Here is a 16,026-nt window from a genome sequence, read left to right as displayed (position 1 = left end):
TGTCATAATTGTTACCCTAACTTTCCCTGTGTTCTGTTGTTCTTAATCCTCCTCTGAAGCCGCCGGTGGAATGGAGTTCATCATGTCCGAAGCCAGTGTGTTGAGTCCGGTGTTCCCTGTTACTGTTGGAATGCACCTGGACGCAGAAACCGTAAATCGATGGTGCACGGCAGAGGATTATATTCATAAATGGTATTGAAATAACCAATGAGTGTCGTCCGAGTATGAACTTTGACAAGGATGAACCTGTGATTATTCTGGGGCAATTTATAACGCCCATTTTGAAGTATTTACAAAATCTATTTGCAAGATTGCCAGTGATTTTTAAAATGTGTATAAGAATGCTCCACTATATATATATATATATATATATATATATATTTATATAAATTTATATATATATATATATATATATATAGCAGTAAGGTATATTAAATATATCCACATTGCAAAAGAGTGTAAACCTTGCACTTCTAAATTTCTTTTCTAAAACTTTAGATGTTGCTGAGAGGAGATCAGTGTTCATAACTGATATTCACTTTTATGTGTTACTTTTCCCCTTCCAGCATATGTCATGACATAACCAGAGAGTGGCAGAGATACTGTAGTATATTCTCCAGTGCTATATTCAGACACTGCTTCCTTGGGAGGATGAGACTCCACACAATGCAGGTCAAAATAAAATGATTGGAGATTTATAACTAAAGATGTGAGCAGAAAATTGTGAGTGTCTGAAAGTCATCTCCAAGACTTCCCATAGGAAGAATGAGAGCAAAGTAGAGTATTCCTCTGAACTTTCTCATGAACAATCTTCTGTCTATATCTGCTCCCTCTGCCACAAGTTATGTCCTCAGAGGGGAAGATCTCACTGCATCCTGAATATCTCTCTCGAGCTTTAAAACTGAACAGAAAGGAAAATGGTAAATAGAAAGGCACAAAACTACATTTGCAGGCTGGACATTTTTCTCTTTGTAAATGGCCTCCAGTGGATGAAGGAACAAGGGCACTCTGTCTTGTATTTAACATCTTTAAATTATGTTGACTGTAGGTTATGGCTACGTTTTAAACTTACATTCGCTATAAAATACCATCCCACAGTGTCAGATATACACCTAGGGCCTGATTCATTAAGGAGCTTAAATTAAGAAGTTTCTTATTTCAGTCTCCTGGACAAAACCATGTTACTATGCAAGGGGTGAAAATTAGTTTTCTGTTTTGCACATAAGTTAAATACCGAGTGTTTTTTCATGTAGCACACAAATATCAACTTTAAATTTCAGTGTACAAATAATCTATCAAGTATTTGTGTGCTACATGAAAAAACAGTCAGTATTTAACTTATGTGCAAAACAGAAAACTAATTTTCACCCCGTGCATTGTAACATGGTTTTGTCTAGGAGACTTAAATAAGAAACTTCTTAATTTAAGTTCCTTAATGCATCAGGCCATTAATGTCTAAATGACATATTCAAAGCCTCAGATACTTTTTAAAAATTTTGTTGTAAGAAAAAATATAAAATAATGCAAAAATCCAAAGCAGAATACAGAATGAGTCGTGCTGTGATTTCAACAACAAAAGAGGAAAGGAACCTTGGAATTATAACATAATAAGATAACCAAGCACTTTTGTCGAGCAGTGAGAAGGGTTTGCAAAATTCTTATTTTTCTATACAATGGTGTAGCAAGCAGCCATGAAGCAAGCACAAGCTACAGAACCTTCCACATTAATACGTGCAACTGCAAATCCCCCAAATAAAAATTTCCAACAACACTGGCAACAAATTAATGGCAAAAATTGTTGTAGTGAATGTGCTGTATACTTGCAACCAGTAGCCCAATATTAACATCAAAGAACCAAACCAATGATATAAAATTGTAGCAATATAGTATTTCCAGATCAATATGCTGCATCATCAAAAGAAACAATATTTGCTTTTTTAAATCACAAATTAAAAAAAACAGGAATAACATCCTGTATGTGGCAAAGAGGCCTATTTGCCACACCTCTCCTGCATAGGGAGAGGTGAGGTCCCGAGGAGTTTGCAGTAGAAGGTTGCAGACAGGGTTAAATATTTGCTCCTAGGCTAAACTTGTGGTCCAATAAGTTAATTAGATTCAGAAGAGGAACTTTATGTATTTAAACCTGTACTTTTAGCTGCTAGATGTGACCGATGCTAGAAGAGCTGTCCGGTATCCCGTTAGGGGACTAAGGGCCTGAGTCAGTAAGGAGAGCAAAGCATAAAAAAGGAGTATCATTTACACCTGGGCAAAACCATGTTGCATTGGAGAGGGAGGTCAATTTAAAATGTGGGGACAGATTAAATAGTTGGGGTAGGGCATGTCCAGGAGGTGTAGGCAACTGAAAGTTGTTTACTGGTGTCATCCTGACAAGTGTTGCCGTTTATTGTGATGCAAACAATTAAAGTGCGTGTGTTCTCAAGAAAGAAGCTGTCAGTGTCTGATATCTGCGGGGTGTCAGTGTCACAAGGTGTCAGAAGTGGTACATATAATATAATATAAAATAACTAACTGGTTTTGGATCTGTTATCATCTGGCAAAGTAGAGATTGTAGAGACAGTTAAAGTACCGTTATTCAGATTTTTCTTCTATTCTGTCTAATCCCGCACAGTATTAGACCACATTCTAGGCCGCACATTCTAAATTAACCTCTCATATATTCCTATTATTAAATTTAAATTGTAAAGCAGTGTGGCACTCATGCACATTTTGCTGAACTTGCGTATTCAAGACAAGGTATGAACTACTTCTCTATAGATACCAAATCTTTAAACAGACCAAAACTGGATTTAAATTGAACCGCTACCTCCTTTATATTTGTCGCTAAGAAGATTTCAACCCTGCAAATTATTTAATATAAAAACATATTTAACCTCTCCCACGTTCTTAACCCTCACACACAGACTGAAACATACAGAAACACATAGACTTACCTTAAGGCTGTCAGCATAATGCTTTCTTCCACTGCTTTTGCTCTGCAGGTCTTTTCTGTCCTGTAGCAATAACAAGCTCCCATGGAGTCAGACCAAACCATCTATGTGGCGGGCAGAGGAAAAGGACGAGGAGTTGTTTAACTGTAGACTCACATCTGTAATGATACATCTCTGCAGGCATCCTATGTCTAACGCTGGCAACTGCAACAATAGCATGTGCTAGAGCCATTTTTTCTCTGCTGTCATGTCATGAGACTGCTTTGGTGATTTATTACTGATGGGCATATCTATATAAAGGGAGATCCACCTTCAGATGAGCTAATGCAATGGTTTACTCGTGCCCTTCTACACATTTTATTAAATGCATTGCTTTTTCTTTCTAGTTTTCTTGAGTACTATTTTGAAACGCATTTAAACTATTGGTCAGAATTGTTTATATTGTTGCCAAGGGATACAATAAATTGCTGCTCTCTGGAGACAATTTTATCCAGTGTAGGCAGGATTTTAAAACTCAGTCACATCCCAGGGTGATGAAAATGAACAGCTCTACCGTATTATAGAAATACATGGCTGAAAAGCACAAGCAAAATCCAGAAAGATAAAACAATGTATTTCGGGTTAGATAACCATGTGTTCAATTAAAATGATACCCCTTTTATTATTGATTTCATTATAATAAAATGATTTGCCCAATTTCTTGAAATAATTAATGAATGAATGAATTGCAGCACCTGCCCATCTCTGTTTCTGATGTGTCCCCTAACTTGTTCCATTCATTGTCCATCAGGAACAGTAAAAATATAAAGTTGCACTAGAAGCAAGATAACTTGTCAGCCTCAAAGTTGACAGTTGTTTGGATATTAAGCCACGGGAATTATTTGCAGTAAACACCAGTGTTATCTTCCAGCGGTAGAGCAACAGCGCGGCGACTTTCTGTAAAATGGAAATGGAATGGCTATTGTAGGCTTTTAGATCTCAGTCTGTGAATTTACCCCCTGGTAAAAAAAAATACCTCAACCCAGCTCTTGCACATGATTCCTAAAGATGTCTCAAGCTGTTCTAAGTGATTTGAAGTCCTTTTAATGGACTATCCATCCCATTTCTTTAACTGCCTGATAACAGACAGCATGAGTTTGTAAGTAGCAAGATGAGGTTGCACAACATTACCAATACCCAACAAAAAGTTAGAAGCTTAATGACCTGCTTGAAGAAACAGAGACCGGCACCGAGCCAAAAAGCCCTCAAAATGAAGCATCCTGGGGGGATAATACCTTCAGCTTTTCACTTACCAAAGGCTTCACTGCTGTCTTAATTACAAACTCCCAAAAGACAGCACATACCGATTACGAATGCTGCTGTATCATGGGGAGACACGAATGATAGCTGCCTAAAAACCAATCAATTACACAAAAGAAAATATTTTCTTTAATCCTGCAACAATGCGAAACTCCAGGTCTAACATGGGCATAAAAAAACAGGATGAGTTTCAAGCTATTTATTAGGTATATGACGTTCATGTGAAACGAGGCCACAAACTAGGATGAGGCACGAGTCCAAATATGTGACTTACATCTGGAATAACATAATGCTTTCATTAATTTCGCCTGGCTGAGGCATCAGAAGAGCAAAGAGACCTTTCATCAGTGTTTATCTGTTAAAAAGCAAGATTTGTCTTTGAAAACATGGCAGGAGACCAACGATTGGCGGAGGAGTGTCGATGCACAGGGGAATGAGTTCAAACAGAATGGTAATGGCCAGTAGTGAATGAACAAGGTACTTTGGGATTTGGACGTACTAGGGTCTAAGGGCACAGAGTATTATGGGTTGGATGTTTTGTGCAAGCATCTGATGTTTTAAGTTTTTTTTCTTATATTCAACAAGGGAAAACTATTCAAAAAGAAATATTAATGTAAAAATGTAGAAAATATTTGTTTCAAACCTGTACCAATGAAGTAGAGATCACTACAGTGAATAACAACCAGGTAGCAGGTAAATATTCTTCACTCAGGGCTTGATTTATTAGGGATCTTAACTTAAGAAACTTCTTATTTAAGTCTCCTGGACAAAACCATGTTACAATGCAAGGAGTGCAAATTAGTATTCTGTTTTGCACATAAGTTAAATACTGACTGTTTTTTCATGTAGCACACAAATACTTGATAGCTTATTTGTACACTTAAATTTAAAGTTGATATTTGTGTGATACATGAAAAAACAGACAGTATTTAACGTATATGCAAAACAGAATACTAATTTGCACCCCTTGTCTTGTAACATAGTTTTGTCCAGGGGACTTAAATAAGAAGTTTCTTAAGTTAAGATCCTTAATGAATCAGGCCCTCAGTGTTTAATTATTGTGCACCGTACACTTGAATTAACTCTACCTGTATATGATGTTGTAAAATAATTACAATAATTATCTGCTGTACATTGTTCTTTTTTGTTGCTTCCTTGTGACGATTAAAAAATTGGGCGTGGATTGAAATGGTGTTGCTTATAGAGACTGCATTATTTGGTTACTGCAACCTGACCATCAAACTTATTGGTATGTGCCTGCTATTGAAAAAGCATGATGTTATCAGGGATGCCCCTTGACTAAGAAAGGCTTTAAAGGAACATAAGGGTCTTTAATTGGAGCACCCCTGCACCTCAACAACATTAGTACTGTCTAAACCTCCCGTAAACATCCTGGTTATATATGATTACATGGATGAACGTTCTTTCATACGGAGGTGCATTTGACACTACCATTTTCTTGCATCAATTTGAAAGGAGCCTCACATAAGTACTCTGGGGCCTCTTTATTAATAGTAATTTGTTAACAATAGATACAAATATGAAAGCAATAAAAATATTAAAATATTGTTCAATGAAAAAAAATGTTTTATTGAAATAAAAAAATTAGCTTCATTGATTTTCTGTTATGTCCTCTGAAACCTGATGACTCATATAGCTGGCGGGAAAAACCATAAGGGACAGAGTGCCACCGCAAGTGGTGATCCATTAATGTATAGGGTGGAGCTCTATCACCAGTGAAAAACACCCATTTTCGCCAACCATATGTGATGACAGAAGTCACTGCAACGACTCCCAAATGTCTCCATTACCCTCCCCATTTCATGACACTGGTGAGAACTACTATTAGTGCAGCAGGTGTGTAGCACCAGGGCCCATAGAGATATTGGGGCCCACTGTACAGGGAACTAGCGAGCTGTGTGCCCCAGTACCCTCCCCCCCACTTCCTTGATAGGGCCCAAAGCTCGCTAGTTCCACCTCTGGGTTTTACTTACATAATCAAAAGTCACTGTCTGACACAATATTAGCATATCTGTTTAAATGATCTGTGCATCAATGAGTATGCCAATGATCTTATTGACTATAGTTCCATCCTACCCACTTCAAAACTGGGAGCTCATAAAAGAAGAAAATCAAAGTATAGAAATTGATTACAGTTGCTTCCATATCACGTTCATTAGACAAATAAAAGCAAATGTCTGATTGGCTGCTATCATTGTTATGCAGATTTGCGAATGAGAACATTTAGGAGTGGGGTGCAATGACTGGCTCCCTTTGATGTAGATTGGAAGCTCTTGCTTGCATTAGCAATTCCTTAGAAGAGAACCTGTCTTCTAATGGAAAAACATTACGGGAGGATTGTAAGCTTCTGTATTACTCAGTATTATTTTATTACTGTGTCTGCTCCCAATTGTAAAGCGCTATGGCATATGGTGGCACTAAATAAATGTTAATGTTGGTGATGAGAATCACGTTACAATATAATATACTGACTGGCATCAGGTAATTTTACTTTGTAATGTAGAAGAAATCATTGAATCGTTGAGCCTGCCTTTAACACACAAAGCAAACATTCCTTTCAATGGTTAAGAACTGCTCTCCGGACATTTAAGATACCTATCGGTTGCTTATCAAAGCTGCACACATACAAACACCCATACACAAATTTAATTTCTGGACATTAATACCTCTCAGTGTGAAACTGCCTTCAAACACCCAGCCTTATTCCAATCTCACACTGATATAATCTAGTCAACTAAAGCTAAATCCTTTCTTCAAATCCCCAATGTACAGAATGAAACATCAGAATAAAGATGTAAAGATAGTGGGAGGTGCCCATCATCTACCTTAAGATCCAACTGCTCCCTGTCTTGGAGTATGCACAGAAAAGTCTGTGGATACTCCAAGAGTCATCATGTGATGAGCTTTATCAATAAGATTATAACAAATATATTTGGTAGTTCTGAAAGTTGTAATATGACATTCATTGTAACATAATAGAAATGGTGCTACACACTGTTGTTAATTTTATCATTGATGAACTTAAAGTGCTCAGAATTGGAACCTCGTATTGTAAAGCATGCCCTTTTGGGCACTGTCATGAAATGGATGAATGTGTCTCACACTGTACTACCTGAGAGAACATTGGAATGTTCATATGAAAATATATTGATATATTGATTATCAGTCTTTAAGATTATTATCTCAAGAGCAACAGATTACTCATATAATACTAAAATACTAGGGGCACAGACACTTTCCTTTTACATGCTTTGGCATGATCAGAAGACTGTTGTCGAGAGCATTGTTATCTAAGAATGTTTCTGATTGGCTTTTTTTTTCAAGGCAGACTGGTTTAAATGGGATAACTTGTAGACCTGTGTAGTAGAATTATTTCAATCGCTTCAACAGAAGACCGATACAAATTCTCCCATTAAACATAGGTTGTTGATGCACTTCACTTTGACAAAAAGTAGAGACATCAACTCCCACCGAACATGAAAGCATTTCAGTACGTTATTTATATGTTGGAAGTAGCTATTGTTTACTCTGGTAAAAGACTGTAGAACCTCTTTTTTGAAACCAAATTGCATGAAATATTAGCCTTTCAGACAACTCTGCTCAATTCTTACTATGGTACAGATTTATCGAACCTTCTAAATAGGAAAAGTGGAGGTGTTGCCCACAGCTACCAATCTGATTCTCGCTATCATGTTCTAGAATGTACTAGATAAATGATAGCTAGAATCTGATTGGTTGCTATCGGTAACACCTCCACTTTTCCTTTTGGATGTTTTGCTAAATATACTCATATGACATGGAATTTTAAAAGGATCTGTAATAGTAATAGACAACAAGCGGACATAGGGACTCATGCATCCTTCTGAGTCTTCACCTGTAACCACCAGCTCCTTCCTGATATATTGTTATTTATTTGTTTGTTATAGTTTGCAACAATTATTTAAAATGCATGCTGATAAGTTAGTAAAGTAGGTGTCTCTTTTTTAATTAAATGTAGTGTTTTATCTTATTACTGAGATTAATGCTAATGTGCAGCCCTTTTGAAGGGTAGAGAGCTGACCATGCAGTCCTTAATCTGTGTCTTGTTGTCTATTACTGATCTACAACATTATACATCTTCCTGCAATAACATTGGTCAAAGAAAGTGGATAGACAACAGTAGCTAGGCCTGAAGCTAACCACACATAGATGGGGACCTAAACCTGGGAGCACTCCATATATTCACAATAATTTAATTCAATGTAATTACTCATTAGAAGGGTTTGTAATCTCCATTCAATAAGAAGTTAATTAATTATGATTGTACGTTTGCTTATATTTCTCTTTCTGTTGGATTGCTTCACCTTGAACTTCCCCATAACAATAGGTGTATTTTTACTTATATAGGAGCAAGTGGCACTGCAGGAGGCAACAATTTACAGTTTCATAAATTACTTTTAGTAATGAAATAAGCCATTGCAAATATTGAATAGAGGGTCAGGTAATGCCATTTGTGCAGCTGCCCTTTCAGTCAATGCTCCACTCACTGGGGTTCTCAAACATGACCTGGGCTTTTAATGATTGAGAACCTGCTCTAGATGATGCTGCTCTAAGCTTTTTAAGCTAATATGCCCCAAATAAGTGATTGGACACACAACAAGCCATTGACCCAGCAATCCCTACTCAGCTATTGTTCGTAGGCAATATTAAATGGGAAAACTTTTAAACAGAAATAGTTTAAAGCCATGTAGATGCTGCCCCCTGAGCAGTACTCTTTACAGAAGAATTTTTAAACCTCCTTTAGCCTGGCCTTCCTACTAAAATTAATAATCTTTCTTACGTTTCAATTTTTAGATTTGCATACCAGATGAGGGCAAATTAGATAGACAATAGGGTGGCACACCATGTACCTTTTTGCGTGATCCAAGGTGGTGTGTCCCATCCACTACTTGCCTGAACACCCTATCACCATTCCTCTGGTTGTGTTAAATCAATAATAGAATCAAGTTATGGCTCCTGGCTGAGCCTATGAACAATCTAAGTGGTTCAGCCATGACCCTTGAGTGTCGTACAGGATGCTTACAGCCAAACCAGAAGGCAAAGTTTGCATCCCTTCATCTGGGGTGACTTTATAAATCCAAAACTTTATAAAGAAAACAAAACTGCATCGGTTTAATTTTATACTGCCTCAGATACATAATTTATTGAGTGAGTGTTTGGTGTGTTAAAGTTGGATGATGGTATATTTTGGCAAGATAAGGACAGCACCTTGTTGTACCCTTTCCTTTACTGTAGTAAAGTCGTTAGCAGCTTATAGATAATGAATTACTTTTAATTCCTGAAATTATATAACAGTAACTATTTAGGTTTTTTTAAAGATTTGCTGTGGTGCCGAGTTTGCTCCATTGCTTGTTTGTTACTGTACCGCATGTAGCATGTGCTACTGGGTTGTGACTTGTTATAAATTATATTTCAATGAAGCCAGATAGCATTTTTCCAATAAAAGCATCTTAACTTCTGAGCTAGAATTCCTTTATTAACATCACAAAATGTCACTAGAAACTGTAAACTATATCTATGACATTACTGTCCATGCTTTTGAGTCTGATGGCATTAATTGGCATTACCACATTGGCAATAAATTTCTTCATGGCTATAGGTGAATAACATACTTATGTTCATTTGGCTTTGTTCTCATATCTCTGTTCCCAAACAGCAGGGCCACATTTACAGTATCAGTGGAGCCTATATTTATACAACACTGACCGTCTCAAGACAGAGCACATCATTAAGCCACACCTCTGTCACAGTACAGAACATAGTGACACCATCCCCCCTTCCTTACTTATAAAATAAATATTTAATACTCTGTGAGTACAAAGTCATATTTTAACCTGTTTCACCCATAGCCATATGCCTACTGTACCTAGTGATAAATCCAGTCCTGCCGATAAGTGATCCCTTCATACAGTCTGGATCCTGCTCTCCTATTTTGCACAGATTTAATGTATTCACTCACACTCCCCTTTCCTGCAGAGTTCAATGGCCCTTATAAGAAATAAAGTAGTAAATATTTTATCTTATCCAGTCTATTAGTTCAGATTCTACCTTTAAATTGCCTCTGAAAGTGAGATCATTGGTCAGGTACTTGGTAGAACTTACCCTTGTCGCAGCTAAAAACGTACTTTAGGCTAATGTGTGTCAGGACATTGTGCTGATATATTGTGTAGGCTCACTGTACTGGAATAATGGGTGTTCACTTCTGGTATATTCTGCACGATACATGGGTGGAATAGAAAGTGGGGTTCCCGGGACAGGGAAGTGGGCAGAGGGGCATTTTGCCAACTTCATCTTGGGAACCAAAATAACTTGTACTGCTATTGATATATTATGTAGTCACATTTTTACTTATACAGTATGTAGAGCCACTAAGACAGGCAAAATAGCACTATATTACTATGGGAGGGGGTAGCTAAAACAAGCTAATATCGATTATATTACAAGAATATCAAACATACTGAGTGACAGCTCGGCTTACACATAACTCCCAACCTGCAAGTCACAGGCAGCAGACAGGGGCATGGCCACGTCATTATGGGTGCTGTAAAGCGCTCAGCTGCCCTTTAGATATCTCTCTTCCCCCCAACATTTCCACTCAGGGACAAACATGTCCCTGGGTTGGACAGCGGGATAGAGCCCTAAATTTGGGACTGTCCTACTGAAATCAGGATAGTTGGGAAGTATGCATACAAAAGCTACTAAAACTAAGGGATGGACTAGAGGGAGATTAAAAGCTGAGGTTTTTGTACATATTTTTTTGGTTCACTAAGGGTTAACAAAGCAGGGAAGGCGTGGTGATGCCTAGGGGGCAGGAACAAGGTAACAGGTTTCAAAAGAGCAGGGAGTAGTCATTTAGTTCTCTTTTTTTCCAGGAAAGCATCCCTCCTTCCCATTCCTGACTCCTGGATCTGGTGTTTGCTAGCTGGTTGTGGTATGCAACCTTCCTGCTGATGTACCCTGTGGTAAGAGTGGTACTTCCCAGGTCTTGGATGGGCCACTTGGTGCACGGGCCTGGTTCTCTAAGTACGAGTACTGGTATAGGCACAGAGGTATCTTGGGCCACTTGGTGCACGGGTATGATACGGGTGTGCTAGTACAAGACCGGAAGTACGGTGTGCCACTTAGTGTGGCCAGTGGGATAGTCCCAAAGATGTTTTAGCAAAATCAAAGGAGATTCTCAATCATTTATAATGTAACAAAATAGATTTTCTACCACAAAATGGCCTATCCAACAATCAATCTAGGTCATTGCTCCAATCAGCAGGGAGTGAAAACTTTAACACAGTTTTCACAAAATGTCTAGTCTGAAACACCAGGAATACCTGTGAACGCGAGACCTCAAATTTATCCAGAATTTGAGGTATAGTAATAGAATCCTGTAAGGGAACATTAATTAATAATTTGTCACGCTTAATACCCCACATATGTCAATAGTTAAAAGGGTGAAAAGCATAACCAAATTGAAAATATGGGATTTATAAAAAGAGTAAGTACTATGAATAATTGCTATGCAGATGAAACTTATGTTGAATAAATTGCCAAGACTTCCAGATGTCAGGACTGTGAGCTGGATGGAGCCACTAACTGGTATTAGCTCTACTGTACAGGGAGGCACGGAGTCTAACTCACCCCCGGTTTTTGCCAGGGATCCCAGCAAGGAGGTTTGGATTTCACTGCTACAGGTGCGCAGGTCGCGGTTCTCCAGGACAGTTACCAGTGTAATACTGTAGTAGGTAGTCAGGACTAGCCGGGTCAAACCAAGAGGACAATGCGGTGCTGAGGAGGATTTCCTAGAATGGTCAGGAAAGCCGAGGTCAAACCAGGAGAGTACACAAGCCAAAATAGGATCCTGCAGGGTAGTCAAACAAGCCGGGTCAAAACAGGAGAACTGAAGCACAAATACAAGAAAAGTTGGAGGCAGGAAATAGACCTGATACTCTGGCACCCTAATGGTGCCAGAGTCAGGTTTAAATAGAGGGACCCAGGACATGATTGGTTGGCAGCCAGAACGTCAAAGACCACCAAACAAGGCTATAAAATTGCCTAGCAATGGGACGTCAGGTGGCGCTTCTGAAGGCCGGGGGAGACTGTTACTCTGTTGCCTAGCAACAGAGCTCCCTCTGCCAGAAATGACAGATGGCCGTCCCCGCTTCCTGATCGCAATGCGGGAATGGTGTCTGACACCAGACTCTCATCAAAAGTGGTTTATCCACAATATCTCTTTTGTTTACGGAAGTAAAGAAAACAATCAGGCTTACAACAGAAAGGAGCGATTGTTCCAAATCGTAGTTTATAAAAATATTACCAGCATGCAACCAGTCTCTAATAAACCTTAAGATTTCTGCATAACCATATAGTATTAAACTGGGAAAATGTATGCCACCCTCTGACATATTTTGCTGAAGCTTAAATAGGCTTATTCTATTCCACTTAGATTTCCATATACAATTTCTAAATTCTCTATTCAGTCTCTTTTCATCTGTTGTTCAAATTAATATAGGCAACATTTGTAATTGATACAATACTTTAGGAAGCACTATCATTTTAATTTGATTGGTCTATGGTTCTATTATCAACCGTTAAACATTTTATAATCTAATAACATAAACACACATTGCGACATTGCGATACATTGAGAGTAATATAATCCCACAATATTTAATATAATATCAGGAACACAACAATAACTCCCAGAAGCCCATATTCAGGTCACATGGTATTATTGGACCAAGCAGTGATATTCCTGAATAAGAGACAAATGCTGCCATTGGATGTTGGGGATCTGGAGCTAAACCTTCAAGTCTGTAGAGAGGTTTAAGCAAAGTAGGTAAGGGTACATTTTATTATCTAGTCTAATTGTTATCGCCACTTATAAGGCGTGTATATAATTACTTATTCCCGTATCTTAACATTAATTTATAACCATGGCAGCTGAGAGATATTCAGCTATCATGACATGAAAAATATCCACATTGATATGGGTTACTTCTACTCTGGAGGTCCCTACTCTTCTCTACTGAGGGGTCTGACACATGTATGAAACTAAAAGCTATGTTCTATGGTTAGAGCTAATATACAATGTAATGAAACATTTGTGAGCTATTATACACTGCAATGATAATGTCATTTGAATTGAAATATTTGCGCCTATGTAATGCTGATTGTTAGGAAATTTGTGATTATTGAGGTTTTTGTAATGATGATGTCATTTCATTATAATATAAGATACAGTAATTGTGCATATAAAATGCTGAATAATGGGATATGTCTGATGATGGGGATGTCAATTTATTGGAAATACCTATATGTAAATAATGCTGATCATTATATTATTATAATGCTTGTGGTGATGAGAAAATATCAAAAAATATTATAGACAGAAACAAAGAGGCCGGTTTATTAAAGTTGAACAATTTGTTATATATATGTATATAATGCAGTTTCTTTAAAGTAAATTGAAAAACCTTATTTTTATTTTATTTTTATAAATAACTGAAGTCAATTTAAAAAGTACTGGATTAAAGAAAAATCTTTATTGAAGAATAAAGCATTTTTAATGCTTCAGTCCTAAGGATAGCATTACAAGAACACAATCATGGGGTAGGCTATCAAAAATGGGGAAAGTGATATCTGTTATTCCAGGCAATAACCTCATGAATAGACTGAGAGAAGTAATACCAAGCCTTTACACATTTTCCATAGCAATAGGGCTTTTTGCTTGTTAATAAATCAGCCTCAAAGTTCAATGTATATATATATATATATATATATATATATATATATACATACACCATGGCAGAATTCGGGGAACTCCCCTCCCTAATTCAGCCTTTCTGCTTTGTTTTAGGCAGTAATTTATACATCGACAACATGCGCACCATAGCAAACATAGGAATTCCCCCTAGATTGGTGTGACAACTGGGTGGCTGACCCAGGGAGGGCACCAGGATCTGATGTCTATTGAGAAGGGACAAAAAGAGTTGCCTGGGTAGGGGAGACCTGGGTTATCTGTTGTTGGAGAATGTTGAAAGAGCAAGAACTTGGACTGATTGAGAGTAGCCATATTCTTTCAGGGCTAGAAAGTATTGCTATAGCAGGAGTTTTTTCAGAACTGAGTGCACCTGTAGGACTGATTGTGTCACCACTCCATCAGGAGACACTCATAGATTCTGGGGAATTAGTGAGCCTGCATCGGCGGGAGAATAATACCCAGGGTCCCACCAAGCTGGTGGAGAGTTGGCCAACGGGCAGGGATACTGAAAGTTCACGGACTCATCTATAGACCAGTCCTACATGGACTAACTTCTTTGGACTTTTGTGGTTATTGATGGGACTTTGTGCCTGCTGGGAGGTAACCTACTGGGGACTTTGTTGGGGAATTTAATTGCACTGGTGTTTGTCTGACACTTGTTAATTTTGGTGGGGCAACATGTTTCTCCTTGGGGAGCACTGTTGTGTTTTACTAAGTGTGTGCACTTTTTTTAATAAAAGGGATTTTTATCTTTTTCCTGTCTCCTTATCTTGTGTGACCTTTAAACCTAGGTTTATAGTGAGCTTCAGTTTCAACCCTGGTGTCCTCACAGGTTGGTGCTACCCTGAGCACCAATTAAGTTATGTTTTGCATTAATGTTTAACTTATGGAGCTTCACCCAAAACTAAATTTCCATGAATTTTTTTTATACATTTATTGTATATGTTAATGTCTTATTATATTGGCAGAAATGTTAATACAGTTATGATTTCCCTAATAGCATCCACTTCATAGTCTAAATGACATCCATGAAAAGTATAAGCTGATTAAATAAATAATAAAGAGAATTTCAGTGATGTTAGTAACCCAATATGTAACAATAAAATTAATGAATTCAAATATTTACATTTTTCACTCTTGGCCAGTAGTTCTTCTTTTCTTTTTTTCTCCGTATTTCCAAAATATTAGTTGATATGTAAATGCAAACATAACACTGTATAATTCCATTAAAACATAAATTTGTGCAATACATGTCATACACCTTAAACTTTGTGTGATATTAAAAAAACAATATTGTCCAGATAGATCTAATGCTGGTTCTAAATATTATCCCCGAAGTCCAAAAAACGCCATTTAATAATGCCTGTTTTCTCTACTAAATAGATTATTGTGTGTTAACCTTATTCAGTATCTTAAGGATAAATATTCCTCCGGATGTTTCTTCCATTCTCAATCAGCTCCCCCATCGGTGTACATAAATGGAAACCGAAATAATGACAGATCCAATGCATTACCACTCTATAAGATCTCTATTTTTAATTAATAAAAAACACTCACACAATATGATATAAAAACAAACTGGTTTCCAACATGTATGTGCAAGTCGTTCTACCAGAAAAAGAATCTCAATATTGCAGTTCAACAGAATTTCTAAGTTCTTCGGGGTCACTGGACATTATGTTCCAAATATGCTACTGTACTTAAGAAGGTTGTCACAACACTTTCTTCACTCTGCAACGCGTTTCGACCATAGTTTACCGGTCTCTTTTAAGGCAGTAGTGTAAGACAATAACACAAAAACTAATGGATATAGACATAATAGGGATTTTTAACATGAATCAGGCTGAAGTTTCACTACTAAATGAGGGGATAAAATTTGTCCCCTCTAACCAGTTAAGCAAATTCAATGCGTTCCTGGATTCATATGGAAACTATCACTTAAGAAATGTGACAGATAGCTAATCGCAT

This window comes from Mixophyes fleayi, chromosome 4 (assembly GCF_038048845.1).
Source record: "Mixophyes fleayi isolate aMixFle1 chromosome 4, aMixFle1.hap1, whole genome shotgun sequence".
In the NCBI taxonomy this organism is placed as follows: Eukaryota; Metazoa; Chordata; class Amphibia; order Anura; family Limnodynastidae; genus Mixophyes; species Mixophyes fleayi.
Note: the sequence above shows the minus strand (reverse complement) of the source record.